This window comes from Aegilops tauschii, chromosome 6 (genome assembly GCF_002575655.3).
Source record: "Aegilops tauschii subsp. strangulata cultivar AL8/78 chromosome 6, Aet v6.0, whole genome shotgun sequence".
In the NCBI taxonomy this organism is placed as follows: Eukaryota; Viridiplantae; Streptophyta; class Magnoliopsida; order Poales; family Poaceae; genus Aegilops; species Aegilops tauschii.
In genome coordinates this window covers 492067711-492073710 of record NC_053040.3, presented here as the reverse complement: position 1 = coordinate 492073710, position 6000 = coordinate 492067711, and the positions used below count along the sequence as shown (strand labels likewise).

At 48.7% G+C, this 6000-nt stretch overlaps 1 non-coding gene across 1 annotated transcript; it reads left to right on the top strand.

Annotated features, from left to right (window-relative positions):
* Positions 1-2844: 2844 nt before the first annotated feature.
* Positions 2845-2986, top strand: LOC120967627 (small nucleolar RNA Z247). Its single transcript, XR_005761353.1, has one exon. It is a non-coding gene; the product is annotated as a small nucleolar RNA Z247 (small nucleolar RNA).
* Positions 2987-6000: the final 3014 nt, after the last annotated feature.

Genomic DNA, 6000 nt, shown 5'->3' with positions numbered 1-6000 from the left:
GCCTTTGCATAATTAAAATGCACATAGCCAAATAAGGTTTCTCACACAAATGTAAAAAAAGCGAAATATAAAGAAACATGTAGAGTACGTATAACACCTAAAGTGGAGAGACCAATCCTAAGATAATGCTGCCACCCATATTGGGTAAAAGTATCCCTCATCATAGCCTCAAATCGTGTACACACCTTCATAAACAGGTCTCGATTCTCCAGGCGTTGTAGAGAGAACCATAAGCGAAAAGTCTGGTACATCTGTTGATAACCTGCAACAGAGAAATACTTTTATCGTTAAAAACCTTATCATTTCTACATAGCTAAAGCAACCAAATAATGGCAAGCGCTCTCATCCTGAGAAGAGTTCTAAATCTGTGATCAATCTCATGTAACCAGTTGCCAAATACATTAGTAACGCTATATAGAGAGGATACAAGCCAGACCCTATTTGGATGACTGATCATATACAACAAGCCAATTTACATTGGAAAAATAAATGTTTTATTGTCTCCTCATGATGACAAAAGACACATCATAATATGATTATTTTTAATAAAAATAACTCCGCGATGAAGATACCATTTCATGAACAACCTTACATGTAGTGCAAAGGTGCAGGCTGAGCACGAGGCAGCAGCAAGCCGTGTCGCCTCTGGGTCCGTTCCGCCAGAGAAGAACCAAAGTGTGCCGTGTTCACACCTCCTCTGCTCCTCACTCACACCCATCTCTGCCCTGGACTCTTGAGCGCACCGCGAACGACTGGTTATCTGCTCTCCTACGTTCCCCATCGTTTTAGCTAGCTCAGCTCCACTGCCCTAAACCCAACCAAACCCATCCATCGACGCCCCGCAAGCTGTTTTAGCCCTCTGTTATTCCCCTCACTAGATCACCTCTTGTGTGAACGTTCTTGCTCCAGCCAAATCCACCCATCCTGTGTGTACGAGAGAACATCGTCAGGACTAGTAGCTCCCGCGTCGCCCGCAACTGGCGACACGGGGGAAACCCTTGTCGCCGTCGACAGCCTTCCACCACCAGCGCCGGCCCCCTCGCATTGCGCCCGGGGATGGCGGCGGCGCGGCGGGTTCGACCTTCCCCTCGCCCTAGACCGACTCCTCTAGATATAGCAGGTCGCAAAATTCCCAAAGGAGGACTCTATAGCAACCAGGTAGTATACATGGACACTTATTTTATTTAATAAATTGGTGGAGGTCAATGAGAACAATTAAGATCTGCATCATTCAACCTTTATTTATTCTGATATTGCAGAATAGTGGAACCAAAATACGTGACATGCCCAAATTTGTTGGTGCTAAAAGGACATTGGTCGTCAGGATTGCTATGAAGAAATTGATGAAACGCGTAAAATGGATCGAGTAAAAGAGGGGACACAAAGTTTGTGTATTGGCTCGGTCCTAATTGCTACCGTGACGTTTGGTGCAAGTTTCGCCATGCCTGGATCGGAGGTTATAGAGCTGATGATCATACTAATGGAGGCACACCAACACTTGCTGGAAGGTATGCTTTCGATGCATTCACGGTGGCCAATGCACTTGCCTTTGCTTCGTCCGTCATGGCTACAATTTCTCTCACTTTTTCTGGATCACGGATGATACACTCTCGTAGCCGAGCGGTGCACTTACGTGCAGCCTACTTGCTCATGTTAGTATCAGTTACAAGCTTGGTAGCTGCCTTTGCACTTGGTACTTATGCGATGTTAAACCCTAGCCGCCACCGCCGCTTCTGCAACGCGCCGCCCCCGGGGCGGTCGATCTTCATGATTGCCACCAGGGGCCGCGCTGCCCGTACCTACGATTTGTCCGTCGGTCGTGTTGATCGGCTGTCTTAGAGAGCCTTTTCCCCGATCGTTTGATAGGGTTTTTCTCGTGCAGGTCGTCTTTATCGGCGCTCATTTTTGGTTTTGCAGTCTAACTTGATTTGCGTCGCCCACGGCCGCCCGTCGACCCTCGCACGCCTCTACTCCAATACTGGCGCGACTACCCGGCCTCTTCAACGACTAAGCGGCCTCGTGCGACACGGCAGCCTGACGGCTGTCGTCCACGCATCCGTTTGCCCGCTGTCGCCTGTTAGAAAGTATTGTACTTTGGGTATAGGGTATTGTATAAACCGTACTCACCCGTAGGTAGGGCTAGATTGCGTGTGTGTTTTTGTTGTAATCTGGTAGTTAGGTTGTTAGGGTTTCTCCTCATATCTTGTATAGTTTCTTGAGGATCAATCCATGACCTAACTACCGTATCTTTGTAACCTGTCCTTCACTATATAACACGCAGCGCATCCCTGCCAGAGGCATACGCTTCCACGCAAACTTTCATGGTATTCAGAGCCTAATTCCTCTACCGCATCCAACCTAGTAGTCATGGCTAGCTCCAGCACCGCCGCCGCCGCTCCATACGCCCTCATCCCCATTGCTGACAAGCTTCACCGCGGCAACTATCTCGTTTGGCGCGCGCAGGCCTTAGCCACCATCCGCGGAGCCCAACTGATCGACCACCTCAACCCCGATCACCCGTTCCCGGAGCCCAAGCTTGCCGACAAGGACGGCAAGCCCACTGATGTGCCAAATCCGGCGCATCACATCGCTCTGGCGCAAGACTCCCAGGTGCTGAGTTTTATCTTCAATTCAATCTCTGCTCCTGTGATCATCCAAGTCGCCCACTGCACCAAGGCCGCCGCGGCATGGACCGCGATCAGGGAGATGTTTCTCTCCCAAACGCAGGCCAACATCGTCAACACGCGGATCGCCCTCTCCACCACCAAAAAGGGCACCGCGACCATCGCCGAATACATCGGGCGCATGAAGGCGCTAGGCGAAGAGATGGCTTCAGTAGGGAAGCCGCTCGACGATGATGACATGGTCTCCTACATCCTCGCCGGACTCGACTTCGACTACATCTCGTTCGTCTCGTCCATCTGCGCTGCAAGAACCGAGCCCGTCAAGGTAGCTGAACTTTATTCCCAGCTGATCGTTTTTGAAAAGCGTCTTGCCATGTTTGAAGGAGGAAACCAGTCCTCTCAGTCCTCGGCCAACACCGTGTCCTGTGGCCGTGGTGGCTACGGTCGCAGAGGCGGCCGTGGCAATGGTGGCCGTGGCAACGGAGGAGGTGGCCGCGGCAATGGAGGCCGTGGCAATGGAGGCGGTGGCCGCGGCAATGGAGGCCGTGGCAACGGCAACGGAGGAGGCAACGATCTTCCTGAGGTTGTCTGCCAGATCTGCAAGAAACCAAACCACACCACCGTCGAGTGCTACCGCTGCTTCGATATCTCCTTCGCCAAGAATGAAAAGAGTGCAGGATCAGCCACCAACTCGTCCTATGGAGTGGACACAAATTGGTACCTCGACACGGGGGCCACAGATCACATCACCAGCGAGCTCGACAAGCTGACCGTCCGCAGTAAGTCCACTGACAACAATACCTTTCTTGAAGTTCACCCACATTTCTTTTTCCTTAAGGAACAAGGAACGAGGAAAACCCTTCTCCACTGTAGGTGTAGACATGGTCTCTACCCCCTATCATCGGCTCCGTTGAGTTCAAGCAAATAGGCGTTTGGTGTCAATAAAGTGTCCACGGACAGGTGGCACAGTCGGCTAGGGCATCCTTCATCCACTATCGTTTGTCATGTCCTTAGCCACAACAACATTCCCTTTTCTAGTAGTGAGTTGAATAAAGAGGGTGTTTGTGATGCTTGCCAATTGGGCAAGAGTCATCAACTTCCCTGCCCAAATTCGTTCAGTGTATCTAAAGCTCCCTTAGAGCAAATTTTCTCCGATGTATGGGGGCCTGCCCGTGATCCTATCAATAGAAAAAACTACTATGTGTCTTTTATTGATGATTATAGCAAATTCACATGGATCTATCTTCTCAAGCACAGATCTGAAGTTTTTAAGATATTCCATGAATTTCAAGCGTTAGTTGAAAGATGTTCAATAGAAAAATTATCACCATGCAAACAGACTGGGGAGGCGAATATGAACGCCTAAACACCTTTTTTCGCCGACTAGGAATTACCCACCATGTCTCCTGTCCACATGCTCATCAGCAGAATGGATCAGCCGAAAGAAAACATCGTCACATTGTAGACGTGGGACTTTCCCTCTTGGCTCATGCCTCTATGCTCCTCAAATTTTGGGATGAGGCATTTCTCTCTGTCACATATCTGATAAATCGCACACCCAGCAAGGTGATCAACTATGAAACTCCCCTGGGCCGTTTGTTTCATGAACAACCAAACTATCATTCACTTAGAGTCTTTGGATGTGCTTGTTGGCCAAATCTCCGCCCATATAATTCTAGAAAATTAGAATTCAGATCCAAACAATGTGTTTTCCTCGGATACAGTAACCTTCACAAAGGCTTCAAGTACCTTGATGTTGCTGCCGGCCGAGTTTATATATCTCGTGATGTTATCTTTGATGAGACGGTTTTTCCGTTCAAAGCACTCAATCCAAATGCAGACACCCCTCTTCGCTCTGAAGTTTTGTTGCTTCCTGAAACTACTCCCTCCGAGCCTATTGATCACGGGGAAGAACGTGTATTTGATCAACATGCTAAATTTCCTTCTAATCCTGGTGAAAATCCAGCTCCTATGTATCATTTCATGCAGCCAAAACAAGGCAAAAATGCCACGGAGCACGAAGCTGATCCAGGTGCTATCAGCGCCGATCCCGAGGTTGATCCTGGCGCTGATTCTGGCGCAGGTGGCGCAGGTGCAGGCAGCCCAGGCGAATCTGCCCCGGGTGAGCGCACTCCACCCAGAGAACGACGCGTGGGTGCGTCGGGCGCTGGTTTCCCAGGTGGGCCAACCGCTGGTGCGCGGGACCAGCCGACCCTCGCGTTGCACGCCGCCTCTCGATCGCAGCCAGGTGGCCCAACCTGGCGTGGGAGCATCGGATGGCGTAGAAGTGATGAGACAGGATGGCGGGTCCCCTGCTGCTGGCAGCGGGATCGATATGGGATCTCGCACCGCTGACGACAGGATCGAAGTGGGTCTCGTGCGGTGTGTCTCCTTCTGCCGGATCCTCTGCGCTGGATCCTCATCCAGCTCCTGATGTGCCGACTCGGAGAACACGATCAGAACATGGTATTGTAAAACCACAAGTTCGTACAGATGGTACGGTCAGGTATGACAAGCTTATGGTTCGGTTTGGGGGTTTAATGACCACTGGTGAACCAAGTAGTCTACATGAAGCTTTAAATGATACAAAGTGGAAAATGGCTATGAATGATGAGTATGGTGCTCTTATTAAAAATAAGACATGGCACCTAGTCCCACCAACACAAAACAAAAATGTTATTGATTGCAAGTGGGTTTACCGTATTAAGAGAAAGGCAGATGGTCAAGTTGATAGGTATAAGGCAAGGCTGGTAGCAAAGGGGTTTAAACTGAGATACGGTATAGACTATGAAGATACCTTTACTCCCTTTGTGAAAGCAGCTACTATCAGACTTGTTCTTTCTGTTGCAGTATCAAGAAACTGGAGTTTGAGGCAATTGGATGTTCAGAATGCGTTCCTCCATGGCGTTCTAGAGGAAGAGGTCTATATGAGGCAACCACCTGGTTATGAGGTAAAAGGCAAGGAAAATTATCTTTGCAAACTTGATAAGGCCCTATATGGATTAAAACAAGCACCTCGGGCTTGGCACTCCAAGTTAAGTGAAAAACTTCAAACACTTGGTTTCAAATCATCCAAGGGAGATACTTCCTTGTTCTTTTATAGGAGAGGAAATATCACTATTTTTATGTTGGTCTATGTTGATGATATCATTGTCGCTAGCTCATCACAAGATGCAACCGTAGCATTGTTGGTAGATCTTAAGAAGGATTTTGCCTTGAAAGATTTAGGTGATCTACACTACTTCTTGGGAATTGAAGTCAGAAAAGTAAAAGATGGAATACTTCTCACCCAAGAAAAATATGTTTTAGACATGCTTAAGCATGCAAGAATGGTAAATTGCAAGGTTTCAAACATGCCTCTCTCTACATCAAAAAA